Source organism: Engystomops pustulosus, chromosome 6 (genome assembly GCF_040894005.1).
Source record: "Engystomops pustulosus chromosome 6, aEngPut4.maternal, whole genome shotgun sequence".
NCBI classification, from domain to species: Eukaryota; Metazoa; Chordata; class Amphibia; order Anura; family Leptodactylidae; genus Engystomops; species Engystomops pustulosus.
Genome location: NC_092416.1, coordinates 118,413,971 through 118,438,290, shown reverse-complemented (window position 1 = coordinate 118,438,290; position 24,320 = coordinate 118,413,971).

Here is a 24,320-nt window from a genome sequence, read left to right as displayed (position 1 = left end):
AGGTTATGGCCGTTGTCACACACAACCATGCCTTGCTTCAGGTTCAGCGGTGCCAGCCACAGATCAGTCTACGCCGTGATGCCCTGTAATAGCTCTTAGGCTGTGTGCCTTTTATCGCCTAGGCTCAGCAGTTTGAGCACCACCTGCTGTCGCTTAGCAACGGCACTGCTGCTGTGCCTAGAGCGACCGACTAATGGCGCCTTGCCCACGGATGGTAATTCGGAGGAGGAGGTGGAGGAGGGGTGGGAGGAGGAGGAGGCATAGTAGGCCTGAGAGACCTGGACAGAGGTAGGCCCCGCAATCCTTGGCGTCGGCAGTATATTGACCAGCCCCAGGGTCAGACTCGGTCCCAGCCTCCACCAAGTTAACCCAATGTGCCGTTAGAGATATATAGTGGCCCTGCCCGGCAGCACTTGTCCACGTGTCCGTGGTCAGGTGGACCTTGTCAGAAATGGCGTTGGTCAGGGCACGGATGATGTTGTCTGACACGTGCTGGTGCAGGGCTGGGAAGGCACATCGGGAAAAGTAGTGGCGGCTGGGGCCCGAATACCGAGGGGCGGCCGCCGCCATGAGGTTTCGAAAGGCCTCGGTCTCTACCAGCCTATAGGGCAGCATCTCCAGGCTAAGTAGTTTGGAGATGTGGACGTTGAGGGCTTGGGCGTGTGGGTGGGTTGCACTGTACTTCCTCTTGCGCTCCAGCGTCTGGGGTATGGAGAGCTGAAAGCTGTGCATGGAGACATTAGTGGATGCTGTGGGGGATCGTGGAGGCGAAGGTGTGGTTTTCGCACGGAAGGTGTTTGGGCCGAAGTCCTGGGCAGGGGGCTGACTAGCAGAGGCAGCAGATGACACAGGGGAAGGAGCAGTAGTGTGCCCGGCCAGAGGTGAACTGCCTTGGTTCCATTGAGTGGGGTGTTAAGCATTCCTATGCCCGCGCATACTGGTGGTGGTTAAGCTGGTAGTGGTGGAACCCCTGCTGATCCTGGTGCGGCACAGGTTGCACACCACAGTCCATCGGTCATCCGGTATTTCTTTAAAGAACCTCCAGACTTCCGAAAATCTAGCCCTCGCCACGGGAGCTTCACTACGTGAAACATTTGGCACTGATGCACCAGCTCTGGCCTTGCCTCTCCGCCAGGCTCCACCACTGCCTCTTCCAACCTGTTCTCGTTGAGGACTCGCCACCGTCTATCACCTGTCTGTTTACCCAGCCTATCAACCCAGCTTGGGTCTATCACCTCATCATCCTCCGATCCCTCAGTCTGCTCCCCCCTCGGACTTCCTGCCCTAACAACAACTTCACCACTGTCTGACAACCGTGTCTCCTCATTGTCCGACACCTCTGGGAAGGGTCCAGAAAACAGTTCCTCAGAGTATGCCGGTTCAAATGCCAAATTTTCCTGGGAGGGGGCAGACTGGGGGGAAGGAGGCTGAGGTGGAGGAGCTGGAAGAGTGCTGATTTTGGTGACATGGGTGGACTGCGTGGAAGACTGACTGGTGGACAAATGGCTAGAAGCATTGTCCGCAATCCACGACATCACCTGTTCGCACTGTTCTGGCCTCAACAGTGCTCTACCACGAGTCCCAGTAACTTGAGACATGAACCTAGGGAGTGTAGCTCTGCGGCGTTCCCCTGCTCCCTCATCAGCAGGTGGTATCTCACCCCGCCCAGGACCACAGCCTCTGACCCCTGCAGTAGTTGGACGCCCATGCCCTTGTCCTCTACCCCTTGCCCTCGGGTTCAACATTTTCAAAATTAACGTGTAAACTGTAAATTTTTTTTTTTTTTTGGTGTTTTTGTTTTTTTTAACAAAACGATGCTATCCTATTGCTATGGCTAGTTTCTAACCTACACTGACAGCACACAACAGGATTTTGTGCTGTGCCTGTTGACTTTTAGTTTTGAAAACAGACTGTGCCTAATTCAATCAACCCCCTAATAAATTGTCCCACTTAGGTGTTTGGAGATGGATATGTGTGTCACTAGGAGCTAAATATAATATTCGCAAGTCTCCTTGCAAATTCGTCACAATATGGTACTAGCTGCACTACTAGTGCCAGCAAGGCCAGCCACAAGCAAATCAACCAAAAATAAAATATATAACGCTATTGTAGCCCTATGAAGGCCTGTTGGGGTTCTTGTATGGCTAGTTTCTAGCCTACACTGACAGCACACAACTGGATTTTGTGCTGTGCCTGATGACTTTGAGTTATAAAAAAAAAAAGAAAAGTAAAAAAAAAAAGAAAAAGCAGACTGTGCCTAATTCAATCAAACCCCTAATAAATTGTCCCACCTAGGTGTTTGAGATGGATATGTGTGTCACTAAGAGCTAAATATAACGTTCGCAAGTCTCCCTGAAAATTCGTCACAATATGGTACTAGCTGTACTACTAGTGCCAGCAAGCCCAGCCACAAGCAAACAATAAAAAAAAAATATATATAACGATATTCTAGCCATAACAAGGGTTGTTGGGTTCTTGTAGACTCACTCCTGCCTAACAGTAAGCTAATATAACACCCTAACACTATCCCTGCAGCAGTAGCAGCTCTCTCCCTAACGGGATCCAGACAGAGAATGATGCGAGCAGCGCGGGCAGGGGCTAGTCTATTCCAGGGTCACCTGATCAGGCCAGCCAACCACTGCTATCGACGTCTACCACGTCATGCTGGGTGGAGTGCAGAGTCTCCTGGCTTGTGATTGGCTCTGTTTCTGGCCGCCAAAAATCAAAACGGCGGGAGATGCCATTTTCTCGAGCTGGCGAAGTATTCGTCCAAGCAACGAGCAGTTACGTGTACGCTAATGCTCAATCAAGCATCAAGCTCGGTCGAGTGTATTCGCTCATCTCTAATCTTCACACATACTATTGTGAAGAACACCGTTCTGCACTCGTATCTTCTCATAAGTTAGCAGATGTACGGAAACATCTGCAATGTGTTCTTCAGTGAAAAACACATTGCAGATGTTTCCGTACATCTGCTAACTTATCAGAAGACATGAGTACAGAAATGTGTTCTTTACAATAGCATGTGAAGAACAATATGTGTGAAGAACACATTGCAAATGTTTAACACGGGTTATGCTCCTTTTTGAAGTTCCACAAATATTCCATTGAATAAAAAAAACGGAGAAATAGGACTGACTTCCTTATTTCTCAATAAAATGACACATTTTATTGCAGAGCCTTGGTCCCCTTGAAAAATGCTTGAAATGTAGTCATGTTGTCCCTTAGAAACCAGATAGCTTCCTCGGATACGTCCACGTCAAACTCTGGCAGCGGTGGCCAGACTTGCGCTATAGATTCCTGCCTGAGCACCTGGCTTCAGCGTTCATTACCATCAGGATGGCTGTGGGACATGCAGAAACTCCCGGACATTTCATATACAAAACCTTTTTGTTTATTTGTGCAATCTCTCAGGCAGAGGTGGCCATATCCGAGGAAGCAATCTCGTTTCTAAGGGACAAAATGACTACATTTATGAGAAATTATCTTCACACAGGAACATTTTTTTAATAACACCTAATTGAAGAAATGTTTATATATGGCAGATTTATCAAACTGAATGTGAATGCCCAGGCGAGAATAACCCTTTAAAAGCAGGTGCACAATATACACTCACCGGCCACTTTATTAGGTACACCATGCTAGTTCAGAACTGCCTCAATTCTTCGTGGCATAGATTCAACAAGGTGCTGGAGGCATTCCTCAGAGATTTTGGTCCATATTGACATGATGGCATCACACAGTTAAGGCAGATTTGTCGGCTGCACATCCATGATGCGAATCTCCCGTTCCACCACATCCCAAAAATGCTCTATTGGATTGAGATCTAGTGACTGTGGAGGCCATTTGAGTACAGTGAACTCATTGTCATGTTCAAGAAACCAGTCTGAGATGATTCCAGCTTTATGACATGGCGCATTATCCTGCTGAATGTAGCCATCAGATGTTGGGTACATTGTGGTCATAAAGGGATGGACATGGTCAGCAACAATACTCAGGTAGGCTGTGGCGTTGCAACGATGCTCAATTGGTACCAAGAGGCCCAAAGAGTGCCAAGAAAATATTCCCCACACCATGACACCACCACCACCAGCCTGAACCGTTGATACAAGGAAGGATGGATCCATGCTTTCATGTTGTTGTTTCATGACTTACTGTGATTTCAGAGATGCTCTTCTGACTACCTTGGTTGTAACGGGTGGCGATTTATGTCACTGTTGCTTTTCTATCAGCTCGAACAAGTCTGCCCATTCTACTCTGACCTCTGGCATCAACAAGGCATTTCCGCCAACAGAACTGCCGCTCACTGGATGTTTTTTCTTTTTCGGACCATTCTCTGTAAACCCTAGAGATGGTTGTGCGTGAAAATCCCAGTAGATCAGCAGTTTCTGAAATACTCAGACCAGCACTTCTGGCACCAACAACCATGCCACGTTCAAAGGCACTCAAATCACCTTTCTTCCCCATACTGATGCTCGGTTTGAACTGCAGGAGATTGTCTTGACCATGTCTACATGCCTAAATGCATGGAGTTGCTGCCATGTGATTGGCTGATTAGAAATTAAGTGTTAACGAGCAGTTGGACAGGTGTACCTAATAAAGTGGCCGGTGAGTGTAGGTTAAAGTGACAATCAACTGAAGCTGAACATCAACACCAATATGAAAGAGCCCTAAATATGGGGTTGAAGAATAGGGGATAGGGAACAGTGAAAGCCTTAAAAGCAGAGCCCAAAAAAATATGGCGCAAATGCATTTTTTTTTTGTTTTACCTCATTTGAAATTTTTCCCTCTTCACAGTACATGGCATGGAATATAAAATGAAGCCATTTTAAGCTCTGTAAATGGCAAAATAAAAAAGTTATTGATTTATACAGGAGGGGAGTAGAAATTGTAAATGAATTGATGGGGGGTTAATATTAGATATTATTAGTTTAATAAATTTGGAAAGTCAAAATTGGACTATATGCACTACAATGGCAATGAAATATCCCTAATAATTCTAATTGCCTAAGTTTTATGTTTAAGGATGACGAAACCAAGCTCAGCCCTTGATGCTCGCTGAGCGCTATTATGCTTTCTTTTACATTCTATTTCTGGCAGGTTTCCACAAAAGGCATTGGAAAATTCAGCTGAGAACCGTGCTTTTCCTTCCTTAGTTCTCCAGTTTCTTAATGTAAATAATTAAAAGAGTGAGAAATAAATCTCCAAATAATTGTTTTTTTACAACCACTAATCCAGGGTCATAAATAGCAATTATGCACTCAGGAATACACAATAAATTACTTTGTGTACACATTGGCTGTAGCTGTGTTATATGGAAGTATCTACTAATACAGTAGAATATAACTACCAGTTATACTACTACAATACCTCCGCCTTGCCTATAATTGCTATAGCACTGTGCCTTGTTTACAAGAACATAACTACTGCAACACTGCCCCCACAATGCCCACCTCTATTATTATGAATGTATATATTATAATGTTGACTACTGTATATATATCTCTCACGATGTAAAAGAACATTACTATTGTAAAATTAGATATTACTGTAGACCTTGATCTTGGCCATCTCATACATAAATATATCTTGCAACTATATACTGTAATATATGATTAGTTATGTAGATTCCTGTCACGTAGCTACATTACTCTACGGTTGTGGGTGTTCTTCTAGATGAAAAAAGCTCAGCCACAAACCCACAAATACTTTTCTTGAAAATCTGGCTACACCTCTAAACCTGTCCTGAAGGTTTACCAAATGTGGTACTCTAGCTACCAGGTGTCATGTAGCACCGCAGTCATTGGGGCAGATTTATCAAGTGTCTGAAAGTCAGAATATTTCCAGTTGCCCAGGGCAACCAATCACAGCTGCCCTTTAAAATATTCATGAGCACTGGTAAAATGAAAACTGAGCTGTGATTGGTTGCCATGGGCAACTGGAAATATTCTGACTTTCAGACACTTGCTAAATCTGCCCCATTGTATCTTTCCAATGGAAGTCCTAGTACATAATAATATGGATTATAATCTGCATCCTACTGGATTTAGAAGAATAATAACACCACAACAATGCTCTATGCACCACAATAGAACAATTACCATATGTCAGTCATGGCAAACCTTTTGGAGATAGAGTGCCCAAAGTACAATCAAAAGCTACTTATATGTTGCAAAGTGCCAACATGACAATGTAAGCAGTAACTTATTGATCCCTGCTGTATCACAGGTTTCAATCATATTGGTGTCCTGAGTTCATCAATAAAAGGTGATGGAGAACTTGGATTCAGGATCCCCTGAAGAGGAACAATCAGGGTTCCCAGAGCAGGCCCTCCAACAATAATCACTGTCCACACTTTCTTGTTCCTCCTGTAGTCCTGGCAGCCAAGGATGTTGGTTTAAAATGGCGCTGAGCATGGCACGTCCTGGGCTGTATTGGACCGCAAGAGGAATCCCTGAGTCCTGTCTGGCAAACTCTGTGCTGGGGTGATGGCCTGGATGCCCACCGAAAGGGCTCCGAGTGCCACCTCTGGCACCCGTGCCATAGGTTCCCCACCACTGCCATATGTCTTAATTAACCATAACCTAAATAGATATTTCTATAATAGGTAATCTATGAACAGGAATTGTATCTACTATCAATCAATTATTCATTTTTCCCTCCAGTTTAGAGCTTGTTTTTACAAATTCAGGATAACCAGTACTGAATTCAGCTAAAGTGTGACTGATATGAACATTTCAAGTTATCAGTTTGTAATGTAATTGTACTCTACAGGCATCTTCCATTCACAATGGTTGATATACTGAACCCTTTTCTTACTGGCAGTATCATGGCTCAGAGTGGGCACCAATGTCAAGACTTTACACTTTAATCTGGAAAAATAATTGTGCAGAACGAGATGAAGGATGTTGCCTGAGATCCTGAGGTGACATGATAAGCGGCGGCACTCCTCCAGCCCTCTATATCACTGTGGACGTTACTTCTACCTGGATGTGATCACATTCTTGAGCTGAAGACATCACCTGCAGCCAAAGGTTTCTGCAGTTTTTGTTAGAGGATGACAGTATTGCTGGATTTATGGCAGAAATCTTTACTTTATTAAACTGTCAGTATAAGCTCGGAGGTGAATCTCCTGGTGAAAAACAAAATTTGATTTAAAGGTCAGAGGAGAGACACGGTGCCCACAATCTGCCATCAAATTGTCTTTTTAACAGTAAATGGAGTTTACAAGGAAAGAAAAATTGGAAACATTGAAGCGAGGCTCTGGATGTTCCCTTGTGTTTGTGTGAAACTTGGTGGTAAAAAAAGGCAATAGACTGGGTGGACACTATAAAGCTCATTACTAATACACTCCAAAGGGTAGACATCTGTGATCAGAGTTAAGTTACGAATAATCACTTACACACCATGGTCAAGCATTACTATGTAGTGAGAGGGGCTTCTGGCTCCTTCCTCCTCAATTGGATTGCGTTCGGGGAACTGATCATTGTTATCACAGCCCCAGGGACTAATGAAGAAACCTGGGGCTGCTGGATGCCAGTTCAGTTCACATCAGATCATGCTTTCAGTAGAATATGACTGTACTTACCAGTGCATACAATGCACTGCAATAAATTATTATCACAGGAGATCATACAATACATCAAAATACAAAAGATCACTTGTTCAAGTACAAGTATTGGCCAAATTAAAAAAAATTGCATAATAAAAAATAAAGACATAGGGCCACATTTACTGAGCAGTCTGTACCGTCTAGACTGCACATAAAAAAGCATGTATATTATGAGGTATTTCTGCCAGTATTGTGCTGTGGCTGCACTATGCATGGTGCACAATACTGTACGCATAAAGGGGCATTCTAGTACATATTTGCCCCGTGCACCACATTTATGTTAGAAGACCAACATAATTGTGGGGCACGCAAGGTGCACTCAGCTTACACAATTTGGGTGTCCACATGAAAACCTTGTTCCTGTCTTCATGAATCGGGTGCACTTTGTGAGGCAAAACGGTTGTAGAGCAGTTTGCCTTATTAATAATAAATATGGCTCATATTATTCAAAACACTATCTTTACATTGAAAGATCAAAAAAAGGAGAAGAAATACATAATCACAAAATAGCTCCACATATTTGTAATCTGAAGCCTTATAAAATTTGCACAATGAACACTCTTAACTAGAAAAAGAGGATTTCTCATCAAATTCTTCTGCAGAAAATGTTCTTATCTCTTAATGTCCTGGCCCTTTTTTGTTTTTTCATTTCCATTTTTCACTCCCCACTCTATAACTTTTTGATTTTTACACATAAAGAGCCATGTGATGGCTTGTTTTCGTCGTAACAAATTGCACTTCATAGTAATGGTATTAAATATTCCATGCAGTGTTCTGGGAAGCATGAAAAAATTCCAAATGCAGTGAAAATGGTGAAAAAACACATTTACGCCATTTTCTTGAGGGCTTGGATTTTACGGCTTTCACTGTGCGCCCCAATTGACATATTTACTTTATTCTTTGGGTTAGTACAATTACGACCAAATTTGTATAGGTTTTATAATGTTTTCATACATTTACAAAAATTAAAACCTCCTGTACAAAAATTTTGTCATGGTGTCATTCTGTGCAATTTTTGATGATGTTTTCACTGCTACTCTTTTTTTAGGATTATATTTTGATCACTTTTTATTGATTTTTTTTATATTTTTCAAAAAAGTGTCATTTTCGACTTTCGGTGCTATTTTCCATTACAGGGTTAAACAGTGAAAAAAATTATATTTTGATAGATTGGGCATATTCAGACCCAACGATACCTAATTTGTTTATGATTTTTATTTATATCAGTTATAAGAAAATGGGGGTGATTTGAATTTTTAGGTTTTTTTATTAGGATTTTTTTAAAACTGCAAATCAAACATTGTAATAAATGGGTTAAAACAAGACAGCCTCGGGTCTTCAGAAGACTCGAGGCTGTCATGGTGACAGATCGCTGCTCCTCGATGATGTCACAGGGAGTGATGATCGTCATTCAGATGCCGGTGCATGGGCGCTTTTTTAAGCCGCCGGCAAAACGATCGATTGGATAACACCCGCTATCAGTGCTAGCACTGATCACTGGTGTTATTGGTAAGCATTTGCTGCAATATGCAGCAAAGACTTAACGGCTATGGAGAGGGCTTAACCCGTGAGGCCTTTCCATGTACCCGCACCCGATAAGTAATTTCAGTTGGGGAGTGGAGATGATTGAGGGGGTAGTAGACTAGTAACGGAACTATTTTGATATTGGAACCATGGGGTCCAGATTTTTAAGAATTTGTTTCTTGTCGTTCCCACCCAGTGGGCTAATTCTTCGAATCTACAAATTTCTGAAACCTTGTCACACCACTGAGAGAGGGAAGGGACCAAGTTTGTCTCCAGTTACATGGAATGAGTAAATTGGCAGCTGATATGGGGGTGGTAGCTAAGTCGTTTTTCTTAAGAGCGAAGTTAGGACTAGGCTTGCCTAATAGTATGACACTTGGTGAGTGGGGTATTTGTATTTTACATATTTGTTTTGAGGATTTCTTTCCAGAACGTTTGTATCTGGGGACACGACCACCATATGTGGGCCAAGGTACCCACTGAGGACTTACATCTCCAGCACCTGTTGTCTAATTGTGGGAATATTTGCTGGAGCCATTGGGGCGTCTTGTACCATCTTGATATTATTTTGTATGCATTTTCCCTGATTCTAATGCACCTTGAGAACCTGTTGGAGGCTTTTAGCATGGCTGTTTTGTCTATTGTAAAGACCTCTTGCAAATCTTTTTCCCATTGTGTTAGGAAGAAGGGGCTAGTGGAATTTTGTAGTTTAACCCCTTCCCGAAGTGCGCCGTACTAGTACGGCGCGCGCCGAGTCCCGGTGCATGGAGAGGGCTCGCGGGCCGAGCCCTCTCCATAGCCGGTAAGTCTTTGCTGCATATTGCAGCAAAGGCTTACCGGTAACACCCGCGATCGCCGCCGGCAATGCTGCCGGAGGCTTCAAAAAGATGGCGCCGCATGGGCGCCGCCATCTTGGCGCGGATCTTCGCTCCCCGATGACGTCACGGGGAGCGGTGATCCGTTGCCATGACAGCATCGGGCCTCACGAAGGCCCGAAGCTGTCTAGTTTTAACCCATTCATTACAATGTGCTATCAGCACATTGTAATGAATGAGGAGTAAAATCCCCATATACTGCCATATTGCAGTATGGCAGTATATGGTAGGATCGATCAGACAACCTAGGGTTAAAGTACCCTAGGGAGTCTGAAAAATAGTTGAAGTAAAAGTAAAAAAAAGTTAAAAAAAAAAATTATATTAAAAAAACCTAAAAATTCAAATCACCCCCCTTTCCCTAGAACTGATATTAATATTAATAAACAGTAAAAATCCTAAACACATTAGGTATCACCGCGTCCGAAAATGTCCTATCTATCAAAATATAATAACGGTTTTTCACTGCGTTTAGCCCCGTAACGTAAAATAGCGTCCATAGTCAAAAATGACATTTTTTTGCCATTTTGGAAAATATAAAAAAATTTATAAAAAGTGATCAAAAGGAAGCATAGTCCTAACAATGATAGCAATGAAAACGCCATCAAAAGTTGCAAAAAATGACACCACCCACAGCTCCGTACACCAAAGTATGAAAAAGTTATTAGCGCCAGAAGATGGCAAAATCAAAAAAAAAGTTTTTGTACAGGAGGTTTTAATTTTTTTAAATGTATGAAAACATTATAAAACCTGTACAAATGTGGTATCCCTGTGATCGTAGCAACCCAAAGAATAAAGTAGACCTGTCATTTGGGGCACACAGTGAAAGCTGTAAAATCCAAGCCCATAAGAAAACGTCGCAAATGTGTTTTTTCACCATTTTCACTGCATTTGGAATTTTTTTCCCGCTTCCCAGTACGCGCCATGGAATATTAAATACCATCACTACGAAGTGCAATTTGTTACGCAGAAAATAAGCCATAACAGAGCTCTTTATGTGGAAAAATAAAAAAGTTAATACATTTTTGAAGGTGGGGTGTGAAAAATGGAAGTGAAAAAACTAAAAAAGGCCAAGTCGTTAAGGGGTTAACAATCTCCTGGTATGTCTTTGATAGTAGCTTTTTGTGAAGGGAAGTTGAAGAAGCCAGTTTTTCCAACGAAGTGGTATCAAGATTGCAATTTGGTCTTGTTGTAAATTTAGAACAAGTTTCCACAAAGTCTTTCCACAAAGAAAATTTGTGATCCTTAGGACTCATTCACACTGCCGTCTGCGGGGCGGTACATGCGGCCGCAAATTTGCGGCCGCATGTACGTCCCCATAGACGGCAATAGCGGCACGGCGGGGATCCGGTGCCACACATGTGTGGCACCGATCCGGGCCGCACACCGCAAAAAGATAGAGCAAGCTCTATCTTTTGGCGGATGTGCGGCCGTGTGCCGCTATTTCCTATGGAGGGAGGAGGGGTCACCTCCTCCTCACCTCCAGCACACGGCGGTATGCCCGCACGGCGGGCATACCGCATGTGAATGTACCCTTAGACTCGTAGTTCTTAATAAATGTGCTTCATCTATAGTATCTTGTGAGTGAAAAAATGCCTCTAGTGAGGTGTGGCGCAATTTGTTCCGGAAGGTTTGCGTGTTCTCCCTGTTAGGGTGTATTATGATGGGGAGTAAATCAAGGGGTATGAGAGGGCTAATATCTGAGAAGGTTGGTGATGATTTAGTGAGTTGTGAAAGTACTGTAGTCCTTTATGCAATACATTGCATTTCTTGGAGTCCTTAGGTGGGGTTCTGAGCCTTCAGATGGCAGCCATACTATCTAAGGTTAATAGGGAGTTTTGCAGTTTATTGTATAGACTATGTTCCGGTGCCTGGGTGATTGATAAGCTTGATAGTATATTTTGGGATCAGGGAGGCCTATTCCTCCCTGTTCTGGTCTTGGGTTGAGAAGACTGGCCCTGATACGACGTTTTTTATTTTTCCACAAAAATTGTGAAAAAGCTTTTTTAATTTTGCTAAAAAAGGAGTTAGGTAACCAAATTGGAACCGTTTGATACAGATATATAAGTTGAGGGATGATGTAGGCTTGCAGAAGATTTTTCCTACCCCACCAGGACATGTAAGGGAGTTGTAAATCTTTTAATTGTCTTTGAATATTTTGCAGTAGAGGAAGATAATTGAACTTGTATAATAGATTAGGGTCAGCAGATAGTTGCATACTCAGGTATGTGATTTTCTCTCTAGGCCATCGAATGAATGAGTTTGAAGTTCCCTCGATAGTGCGGAAGATAGGTTGATGTTGAGTATCTCTGACTTTGCAAAGTTTACTTTAAAGTTAGAGAGTTTTCCAAATTCTTCAAAAAAAATTGGGTAATAATGGGTAGAGAGACGGTTGGGTTCGAGGTGAGCATGAGCAGATCATCCACAAAGGATGCTGTTTTATGCTCATATACATCTATTTGGATGCCTTGTATGTCTGATGTTAGCCTAATTTTCCTGATCAAAGTCTGCATGACCAAAATAAACAGGGAGGGGGACAGTGGGCAACCCTGTCTGGTTCCATTATGTATCATGAACGGGGCAGACAGGACTCCATTTACTCTGACTCTAGTATTAGGAGAACTATATAGTGTGGAGATGGCATTGATGAATGGATATGGGATTCCAAATTGCGCCAAAGTGGCGTAGAGGAAGTCCCACCTAACCCTATCAAAAGCCTTCTCAGCATCTGTACCGAGAAGGACCAGAGGTAGGTGGTTATTTCTGACATGTTCGATGGCGAATAAGCCTAGAAGTATTATCTTTGCCTTGTCTACTCTGTATGAACCCAGTTTGTTCCCCACCCACCAAATTTGGGAGGAGTGGGTTTAGTCGTCTGGAGGCCATTGCTTTGGCCCACCATTTAAGCTCACAATTTAAAAGGGATATGGGTCAATAGCTACTACAAAGTTCAGTGTCCTTACCTTCTTTTGGTATGATAGTAATATGTGCCTCTTGGGCTTGCTTAGTCAGAGAGCCACCTTGGAGGAGAAAGTTACAGAGAGAAGTGAAATGTGGTAGCAAAGTATTTTTAAACATGTTATAATAGGAGATGGGTAACCCATCCGGCCCTGGGCTTTTGCCCGATATAATTGAGGAAAGCACTTTTGAGTTCTTCTTCTGTAAAGGGGGCGGCTAAGCTTTCTACCATTGGTGGGGATAAATTTGGTATTGACAAGAAGATAAAAAGTATCTTAGCTTATTTGTCCACTCTTCTGAAGAGGGGGGTTTTGGGATATTATACAATGAGCGAATGTGTGCTTTATCTCTCTGTTTACGTATAAGGGCTGTCATAATTTTATTGCCTTTGTCCCCCTGGGCATAGTGTTTAAACTTGGTTTTTGTGAGTGTTTTGTATGATTGAGTATTGAGTAAGTCTTTAACTTGATTCCTAAGGTTCTGAAGTTCCAGTAGTACATGTGGTTCTGATCTCTTTTTATGAGATGCTTTGAGTGATGATATGTGGTTAAAAAGTGTGTCTAACTTCTCAGAACGTTTGCGTTTTAGGTATGTGCCTATGGAGATCATTTCACTAGCCACGATAAGCTTATGAGATTCCCAAAGACCTGAAGGTGATACATCTCCTGGTGGGGTACTGCTAAAATGTTTCTTAAGTTTTGCCTCAATAATTGCCTTATGGGCCGGGTCTGCCAAAATTGTATCATTAAATCTCCAACACCACTGGCCTTTGTGAACATTGTGGAAATTCAAGGAGACTGTCACAGGTGCGTGGTCAGATATATGAATACTGCCTATTACTACCGAGTTTGCCATAGGGAGAAATTTTCTGGAAATAAATAAATAATCAAGTCTATGGTATGTTCCATGTGGGGTAGAGAAATACTGTATGTGTATTCTTTAGTTTGAGGGTAACATTTTGCCATATTTTGACACAAACTTTTTCATGCTACAGTGTACAGATCTGTATGTGGTCTCAATTTTAGCTGGACAAGATGTAACGGTTCGGACATTTGGGCAGGGTTTAATGTCAGGAATAACTGTTTTTAAATTTTGATATATCAGACATTTTGCTCAAGAATGTGTTTCATTGCTTTTATAATATACAGCAATACAGCAGTATTGCAGTATATGGCAGGTTTTCTAGTAATCTCTAAGCATCTGAGACACTAGAGATCAGGCTGAATGACTGGCAATATGCAGCAAACACCCACCTTGCATGTTAAGGGCTTACTTATCCTGTGAGCCCTCTTCATCCTAGCATTTCCGACACACGTCGTTATAGTGTGGTGAGCGTCTGGAAGCTATTAAAGCTAGCAACCTGCAGTTTGGTGTGGTAACCCTTTGTCCTTACAATACAGGCAGTCCTGGAAATTAATGGTGGCCCAACAAAATAATCACACTATAGCCTCTAAATGATGAGGCAATAATAAGTGGGATATTTTTAACACATTTTCATTAAAAGGTGTTTAAGGGTAATACCTTTTTTTTGCTTGCTATATTTTTGCTGTGTTTTTTTCACAGTTAAAACTTAACATGTCAGTTAAGCTATTTGGACTATTTCTCATTTTTAGTTCTTTTTGGGGTTAAATTGACAAGAAGTGGAAAAAAAAAACTTTTTTTTGTAATGTATGGTATATCTTTTTTGGTTTCAAATTAACTGAAAATTGCCATGATACAGTAAATGATTGGTCTTTTTGATATATAATAGGGGCACACAGGGCGACCATTGCAATGTTTTTTATAGTGTAAATAGGGATTTATTTATTTATTGGAAAATATTTATTGATGTATTTATGTATACTATGGGGACATGTATCATTATTTCTGCTAGGAAAATTGTCTCAATTTTGCGACCTTTGAAGTTTTTGTAACTTTTTTTGCGACTTTTTACTCTGTCGTTTTTCAAGTACGATTTCCTGCACCTTGTGCAGTGTGCCTTATGTATCATTATTTCCCAGATGCTCCATGCGACTTTTCACTTATGTATCACTGTTTTTGCTTATTTTTGGGACTTTTTAGGCGCAAATCTGCACCTGGTCCACAGCAGGTGCAAACGAAGGATTTTTTCCATGTACCCTATTTTAACATGTAAATTGGAATTATTTCACAAGCTTTATATGTTTCAAATTTTGCACAGTAGCCTGTTTTTTGAAAATTCAGAAATTTTTGCATTTACTTTTTTTTTCATTGCGTTTTGAAACCTATTACAACAGCTGAGGAGACATTACATTACTAATTACATTACTATTAACATTTACGTTTGCAAAACACAAAATAAACGCAATGTTAATGCATGTTGTAATAGGTTTCAAAACGCAGTCAAAATGCTATGTGTGACCACCACACCCTTAGCACCACGTGTGACTAAACCCCTAAGGCCCCTTCCACACTTGCGTTGCAGATGATGTCAGAGTTTGATCAGGGTGCGATCAGGGTTTGGTCAGTGAAAAACGCACATTTTGCATCAGAGTGCAATCAGTTTTCAGTCAGAGTTTGTTCAGTGTCTCAGTTTTTCACGCGTGGTTTCAATGCAATTTCAATGCGTTTTTCACGCGCAGATAATGCACGTGAAATGGACTCAGGGCTGAGCTCTATCTTTTCTATGGCAATTGATGCATGAAAAACGCATTGCACTTGCATTGCACTTGCAAGTGTCTCAGAGTGCAATGCGTTTTTGATGCATCTCCATAGACTTGTATGGTGCGTTTTTCATGCGCGTGACTTGCAAAAGTAGAGAATGTTGAGATTTAAATGTGCGTTAAAAAAAACATGCGTGTGTGCGTGAAAAAAAATGCAATTCTGAAAAGACCCATTGATTACAATGGGTCAGAGTGCAATGCAAGTCCTGTGTGTCAAAAGCACGCACAGAAAACGCACATGAAAAATGCAAGTGTGAAAGGGGCCTAACACCCCGTGTGACTGCAGCCTCATATGTCGTCATCTCCCTGGGGTGTGACTAGAGTGTTTAAAAATGCAGGACACAGCCTCAAATCCCAAATTAACAGTAGTGTCCACTCCTGTATATAACCTCCTTACATGGCTTGTGCCAATGTGGATTTAAAACATTTGCAACAAAAAGTCTCAAAAAGAAGCCAAAATTTACGCCTGCCAGGATAGGAAAAACTGAACATGTAGCACAAGTAAAAAGACATGATCATACATAAGGCTGCCAAATGTCTCTAAAATTCACATCAGAGAGAAAAAATATGATACATGTCCCCCTATGTATGTATTTTCACTTATAATTTTTCCCCTGTAAATGGGGCATCTATAAGAACCCAAGTTAAAAAGCTACAGGGTCTGATCAAACCCAGGGTCTTTGATTTGACCTCAGCAGATCACGTGACTGCTCGGTCTACAGAACTGGTGGTAGTGCCAGCTCTGCTACTCACTACATAGTGCTACTTCAGCACTATGCAGTGAAAAAAGGAGAAGGCAGAAGCCGTAACATCAAAAGTTGAAACGAGTGAGGCACCAACTGGCTTAGAACTGTTTTCACTTTCAAAGATTTTAGTCATTTCAATGTGGTAAATGTGGTTATCAAGGTTATTTGAAAGAGGAAGATATAGCTATTACATTGTCTATAAAATGTTTTCCATAGATCCCACTCTATAGTAAACAGGCCTGAGGTGCAATACCAGGGAGATACTGCATGTAATTTCCAGGAGTACCACTATTTGCTTGCCAATGGCCCACTTTTTTAGAAATGACATACTGATGGGTCCCATCTTTGGTTATTAAGGTTTACAGAACCACCGATAGAAATAAGAACAATGAATAAATATTCCTTGCACAACCCAAGCAACATTCAACCACGATATAATATTAGATAAGTGCATTGTTCTTCAAGACTATAATTTGTAAACTTAGTCAAATCAATGACATTACAAGATAGCAGAAGCAAGATAGTGGTGAAGTCAGCTGCTTTCTGAGATACATTACCTCTCTCCTGAACAATGAATCTGGGGCACAGTTTAAGATTAAAAAATGGAAAATTGTCGAATCCATAGATTTGTCTGTAATTTATCATCTTCTGCTCTGTATGAACTTGGTGAGATTCCCGAGAAAGATACAAACAAGGTACAAAAAATGAAAAAACCCTGAAATCATTAATCTTTGTGCTAGCGTAGAGAGTGTGGTAGAGAGTGTGACCCAATATCTGGTGCTTCGTTGTATACAAGCTTGTTTTTGGAAAACTTGTAAAGATAAAAGATGTAATGGAAATTAGCTACAACAATTCAAAATACCACATGAATGACGGGGTGAAGCTGGTGAAGGATAATAGATAGAGATGAGCGAACACTAAAATGCTCGGGTACTCGTTATTCGAGACGAACTTTTCCCGATGCTCGAGTGCTCGTCTCGAATAACGAACCCCATTGAAGTCAATGGGAGACTCGAGCATTTTTCAAGGGGACCAAGGCTCTGCACAGGGAAGCTTGGCCAAACACCTGGGAACCTCAGAAAAGGATGGAAACACCACGGAAATGGACAGGAAACAGCAGGGGCAGCATGCATGGATGCCTCTGAGGCTGCATAATCGCACCATTATGCCAAAATTATGGGCAACAGCATGGCCATGACAGAGTGACAGAATGAAGCTAGATAGCATCTAAAACATCCAATAATTGACCCTGACACTATAGGGGACGGCATGCAGAGGCAGCGGCAGCAGGCTAGAGAGTGTCATGGCGACATACCCTAAATGGACTCAGGCTTCAAACCAATGGGTGGCAGAGAGGAACCAAAGGAGGTGAGCAAGAAGCGCTCAAATAATATCGGTACATGATAAAAGTTTGCCAGTATATTTTGTGGATTACACAGCAGGGTGGCGACAAAGTTAACATGGAAGCCATGAAAACAACCCAAAATTCTGCCTGACACAGCTCGTTTGATAAGGGGACGATGTATGGAGGCAGTGAACTAGTAGTAGATTAAAGGTGCTGCAGTTAAAACTATGTTAGTTGGATCTTGGCATGGAGCTGGCGCTCCGCTGCCAGGCGAGCTTTCGCCAATCCAAGCCCCTGTCTCTAGGCTACTCCCCAAACAGCACTTCTAAGAACCTTTTGTATAAGATCAAGTGTAGTAGCGTTCTTATAAGTTTAGGATATGCCGGGTGAGGGGAATGTAAACAGATGCGCAAGAAGCGCTGAAATAATATCCCTAAATGGTAAAAGTTTGCAAGTATATTTTGGGGATTACACAGCAGGGTGGCGACAAAGTTAACAACTTTGATGTGGAATGCCCTGTAATAGCTCTTGGGCGGTGTGCCTTTTATCGCCTAGGCTCAGCAGTTTCAGCACCGCCTGCTGTCGCTTAGCGACGGCACTGCTGCTGTGCCTAGAGCTACCGACTGATGGCGCCATGCCCACGGATGGTAATTCGGAGGAGGAGGAGGTGGAGGAGGGGTGGGAGGAGGTATAGTAGGCCTTTGAGACCTGGACCGAGGTAGGCCCCGCAATTCTCTGCGTCGGCAGTATATGACCAGCCCCAGGGTCAGACTCGGTCCCAGCCTGCACCAAGTTAAGTGTAGTAGCGTTCTCATAAGTTTGGGATATGGCGGGTGAGGGGAATGTAAACAGATGCGCAAGAAGCGCATGATGCGCATGGAGCTGGCGTTCCGCTGCCAGGCGAGCTTTCGCCAATCCAAGCCCCTGTCTCTAGGCTACTCCCCAAACAGCACTTCTAAGAACCTTTTGTATAAGATCAAGTGTAGTAGCGTTCTTATAAGTTTAGGATATGCCGGGTGAGGGGAATGTAAACAGATGCGCAAGAAGCGCTGAAATAATATCCCTAAATGGTAAAAGTTTGCCAGTATATTTTGTGGATAACACAGCAGGGTGGCGACAAAGTTAACAACTTTGATGTGGAATCCATGAAAACAACCCAAATTTCTGCCTGACACACCTCGTTTGATAAAGGGACGATGTATGGAGGCAGCTATATGGACGACTTTTGGAGGTAGCAATGGAGACAACGTGTGGAGGCTGCTATGGAGACAATTTAATTTGGATAGTGCCTGTATGTGGCAGTCCCAAACATTTTTCAAACCAGAGGAGCAGGTAGGTGGCCCTCCAGTAAAATGGGATAGATTGAGTGCCTGTATGTGGCAGTCCCAAAAATGTTTCAAACCAGAGGAGCAGGTAGGTGGCCCTCCAGTAAAATGGAATAGATTGAGTGCCTGTATGTGGCAGTCCCAAAAATTGTTCAAACCAGAGGAGCAGGTAGGTGGCCCTGCAGTAAAATGGAATACATTGAGTGCCTGTATGTGGCAGTCCCAAAAATTGTTCAAACCAGAGGTGCAGGTAGGTGGCCCTGCAGTAAAATGGAATAGATTGAGTGCCTGTATGTGGCAGTCCCAAAAATGTTTCAAACCAGAGGAGCAGGTAGGTGGCCCTCCAGTAAAATGGGATAGATTGAGTGCCTGTATGTGGCAGTCCCAAAAATGTTTCAAACCAGAGGAGCAGGTAGGTGGCCCTCCAGTAAAATGGAATAGATTGAGTGCCTGTATGTGGCAGTCCCAAAAATTGTTCAAACCAGAGGAGCAGGTAGGTGGCCCTGCAGTAAAATGGAATAGATTGAGTGCCTGTATGTGGCAGTCCCAAAAATTGTTCAAACCAGAGGAGCAGGTAGGTGGCCCTGCAGTAAAATGGAATAGATTGAGTGCCTGTATGTGGCAGTCCCAAAAATGTTTCAAACCAGAGGAGCAGGTAGGTGGCCCTCCAGTAAAATGGAATAGATTGAGTGCCTGTATGTGGCAGTCCCAAAAATTGTTCAAACCAGAGGAGCAGGTAGGTGGCCCTCCAGTAAAATGGAATAGATTGAGTGCCTGTATGTGGCAGTCCCAAAAATTGTTCAAACCAGAGGAGCAGGTAGGTGGCCCTGCAGTAAAATGGAATAGATTGAGTGCCTGTATGTGGCAGTCCCAAAAATTGTTCAAACCAGAGGAGCAGGTAGGTGGCCCTGCAGTAAAATGGAATAGATTGAGTGCCTGTATGTGGCAGTCCCAAAAATGTTTCAAACCAGAGGAGCAGGTAGGTGGCCCTGCAGTAAAATGGAATAGATTGAGTGCCTGTATGTGGCAGTCCCAAAAATTGTTCAAACCAGAGGAGCAGGTAGGTGGCCCTGCAGTAAAATGGAATAGATTGAGTGCCTGTATGTGGCAGTCCCAAAAATGTTTCAAACCAGAGGAGCAGGTAGGTGGCCCTCCAGTAAAATGGAATAGATTGAGTGCCTGTATGTGGCAGTCCCAAAAATTGTTCAAACCAGAGGAGCAGGTAGGTGGCCCTGCAGTAAAATGGAATAGATTGAGTGCCTGTATGTGGCACTCACAAAAATTGTTTCAAACAGAGGACCGGGTAGGTGGCCCTCCAGAAAAATTAAATGCATGAAGTACTATAGCAAGAGCCAGTGGGCCCTGTCAAAAAATAGCCAGTTTCCTCTGCTTTACTGTACAAAGAGGAGGAGAAGGAGGAAAATGAGGAGGAGGAGGAGGAGTGGATCAATTATTCAGGTTGAGCTTCCTTCACCTGGTGGAGATTGGAAATTCTGAGAAATCCAGCCTTTATTCATTTTAATAAGCGTCAGCCTGTCAGCGCTGTCAGTCGACAGGCGTGTACGCTTATCGGTGATGATGCCACCAGCTGCACTGAAAACCCGCTCGGACATGACGCTAGCGGCAGGGCAGGCAAGAACCTCCAAGGCGTACAGCGCCAGTTCGTGCCACATGTCCAGCTTTGAAACCCAGTAGTTGTAGGGAGCTGTGTGATCATTTAGGACGATGGTATGGTCAGCTACGTACTCCCTCACCATCTTTCTGTAAAGATCAGCCCTACTCTGCCGAGACTGGGGACAGGTGACAGTGTTTTGCTGGGGTGACATAAAGCTGGCAAAAGCCTTGTAAAGCGTACCCTTGCCAGTGCTGGACAAGCTGCCTGCTCGCCTACTCTCCCTCGCTACTTGTCCCGCAGAACTACGCACTCTGCCGCTAGCGCTGTCAGAAGGGAAATACTGTTTCAGCTTGTGCACCAGGGCCTGCTGGTATTCATGCATTCTCACACTCCTTTCCTCTCCAGGGATGAGAGTGGGAAGATTTTGCTTGTACCGTGGGTCCAGGAGAGTGAACACCCAGTAATCGGTGCTGGAATAAATTCTTTGAACGCGAGGGTCACGGGATAGGCAGCCTAGCATGAAATCTGCCATATGCGCCAGAGTACCAACGCGTAAGAATTCACTCCCCTCACTGGCCTGACTGTCCATTTCCTCCTCCTCCAACTCCTCCAACTCCTCTTCTTCTGCCCATACACGCTGAACAGTGAAGGACTCAACAATGGTCCCCTCTTGTGTCTCGCCAACATTCTCCTCCTCTTCCTCCTCATCCTCCTCCACCTCCACCTCCTCCGATATGCGCTGAGAAACAGACCTCAGGGTGCTTTGGCTATCAACAAGGGAATATTCTTCCCCCGTCTCTTGTGACGAGCGCAAAGCTTCCGACTTCATGCTGACCAGAGAGTTTTTCAACAGGCCAAGCAGCGGGATGGTGAGGCTGATGATGGCGGCATCGCCACTGACCATCTGTGTTGACTCCTCAAAGTTACTCAGCACCTGACAGATATCAGACATCCACGTCCACTCCTCATTGTAGACTTGAGGAAGCTGACTGACCTGACTACCAGTTCTGGTGGAAGTTGACATCTGGCAGTCTACAATCGCTCTGCGCTGCTGGTAAACTCTGGATAACATGGTCAGTGTTGAATTCCACCTCGTGGGCACGTCGCACAACAGTCGGTGAGCGGGCAGTTGGAGGCGGCGCTGCGCTGCCCTGAGAGTGGCAGCATCTGGGCTGGACTTCCTGAAATGCGCACAGATGCGGCGCACCTTCGTGAGCAAATCAGACAGATTGGGGTATGTCTTGAGGAAACGCTGCACTATCAGATTTAACACATGGGCCAGGCATGGCACATGTGTCAGTCTGCCGAGTTGCAGAGCCGCCACCAGGTTACGGCCGTTGTTACACACAACCATTCCCGGCTTGAGGTTCAGCGGTGCCAGCCACAGATCAGTCTGCGCCGTGATGCCCTGTAATAGCTCTTGGGCGGTGTGCCTTTTGTCGCCTAGGCTCAGCAGTTTGAGCACCGCCTGCTGTCGCTTAGCGACGGCACTGCTGCTGTGCCTAGAGCTACCGACTGATGGCGCCGTGCCCACGGATGGTAGTTCGGAGGAGGAGGTGGAGGAGGGGTGGGAGGAGGAGGAGGCATAGTAGGCCTGAAACACCTGGACCGAGGTAGGCCCCGCAATCCTCGGCGTCGGCAGTATATGAGCAGCCCCAGGGTCAGACTCGGTCCCAGCCTCCACCAAGTTAACCCAATGTGCCGTCAGCGATATATAGTGGCCCTGCCCGGCAGCACTCGTCCACGTGTCCGTGGTCAGGTGGACCTTGTCAGAAACGGCGTTGGTCAGGGCACGGATGATGTTGTCTGACACGTGCTGGTGCAGGGCTGGGACGGCACATCGGGAAAAGTAGTGGCGGCTGGGGACCGAATACCGAGGGGCGGCCGCCGCCATGAGGTTGCGAAAGGCCTCGGTCTCTACTAGCCTATAGGGCAGCATCTCCAGGCTAAGCAATCTGGAGATGTGCACATTAAGGGCTTGGGCGTGCGGGTGGGTTGCACTATATTTGCGTTTCCGCTCCAGCGTCTGGGGTATGGAGAGCTGAACGCTGGTGGATGCTGTGGAGGATCGTGGAGGCGACGATGGGGTTTTTGTGGCAGGGTCCTGGGCAGGGGGCTGACTAGCAGCTGACACAGGGGAAGGAGCAGTGGTGTGCACGGCCGGAGGTGAACGGGCTTGTTGCCACTGAGTGGGGTGCTTAGCATTCATATGCCTGCGCATACTGGTGGTAGTTAAGCTAGTAGTGGTGGAACCCCTGCTGAGCCTGGTTTGGCAAATGTTGCACACCACAGTCCGTCGGTCATCCGGTGTTTCCTTAAAGAACCTCCACACTTCTGAAGATCTAGCCCTCGCCGCAAGAGCCCTCACCACGGGAGCTTCACTAGTTGACAGTGGCGCTGATGCACCAGCTCTGGCCCTGCCTCTCCGTCTGGCCCCACCACTGCCTCTTCCAACCTGTTCAGGTCGAGGACTCTCCTCCGTCTCAGAAGCACTGTGTTCACCCGGCCTCTCAACCCAGCTTGGGTCTGTCACCTCATCATCCTCCGATCCCTCAGTCTGCTCCCCCCTCGGACTTCCTGCCCTGACAACAACTTCCCCACTGTCTGACAACCGTGTCTCCTCATCGTCGGACACCTCTTTACACACTTCCACTACGTCAAGAAGGTCATCATCACCCACAGACTGTGACTGGTGGAAAACCTGGGCATCGGAAAATTGCTCAGCAGCAACCGGACAAGTGGTTTGTGACTGTGGGAAGGGTCCAGAAAACAGTTCCTCAGAGAATGCCGGTTCAAATGCCAAATTTTCCTGGGAGGGGGCAGACTGGGGGGGAGGAGGCTGAGGTGCAGGAGCTGGAGGAGTGGCGATTTCGGTGACATGGGTGGACTGCGTGGAAGACTGACTGGTGGTGGACAAATTGCTCGAAGCATTGTCAGCAATCCACGACATCACCTGTTCGCACTGTTCTGGCCTCAACAGTGCTCTACCACGAGTCCCAGTAACTTCAGACATGAACCTAGGGAGTGTAGCTCTGCGGCGTTCCCCTGCTCCCTCATCAGCAGGTGGTGTCTCACCCCGCCCAGGACCACGGCCTCTGACCCCTGCAGTAGTTGGACGCCCACGTCCCCGCCCTCGTCCTCTACCCCTAGCCCTCGGGTTAAACATTTTTAAAATGAGAGTTATAACTTTATTTTTTTTTTTACTTTTTTTTGTTTTTTTTTGTGTTTTTTTTTTTTTTTTGTGTTTTTTGTTTTTTTTTGAGTTTTTAAAACCAAACAATGCTATCCTATTGCTATGGCTATTTTCTAGCCAAGTATCAAAGGAAGCACAGTACTATGCCAGATGAGATGACACTGAGTTATTGCCTAATAGAAATCCAACCCCTACTGAATTTTGCCACTTCGGCCTTTGCTATGGATATGTGCGCCACTAAGCGCAGAACACAGCGGTCGCAAGTCCCACTACAAATTGCTCAGAATTGGCAAGTACATGCACTGCAGAAACTACAGCCACCAGCAGATCAACCAGAAATCAAATATATAGAACGCTACTGTAGGCTTCAAGATCAAGACGCTGTTTGTATTCTCCTATGGCTATTTTCTAGCCAAGTATCAAAGGAAGCACAGTACTATGCCGGATGA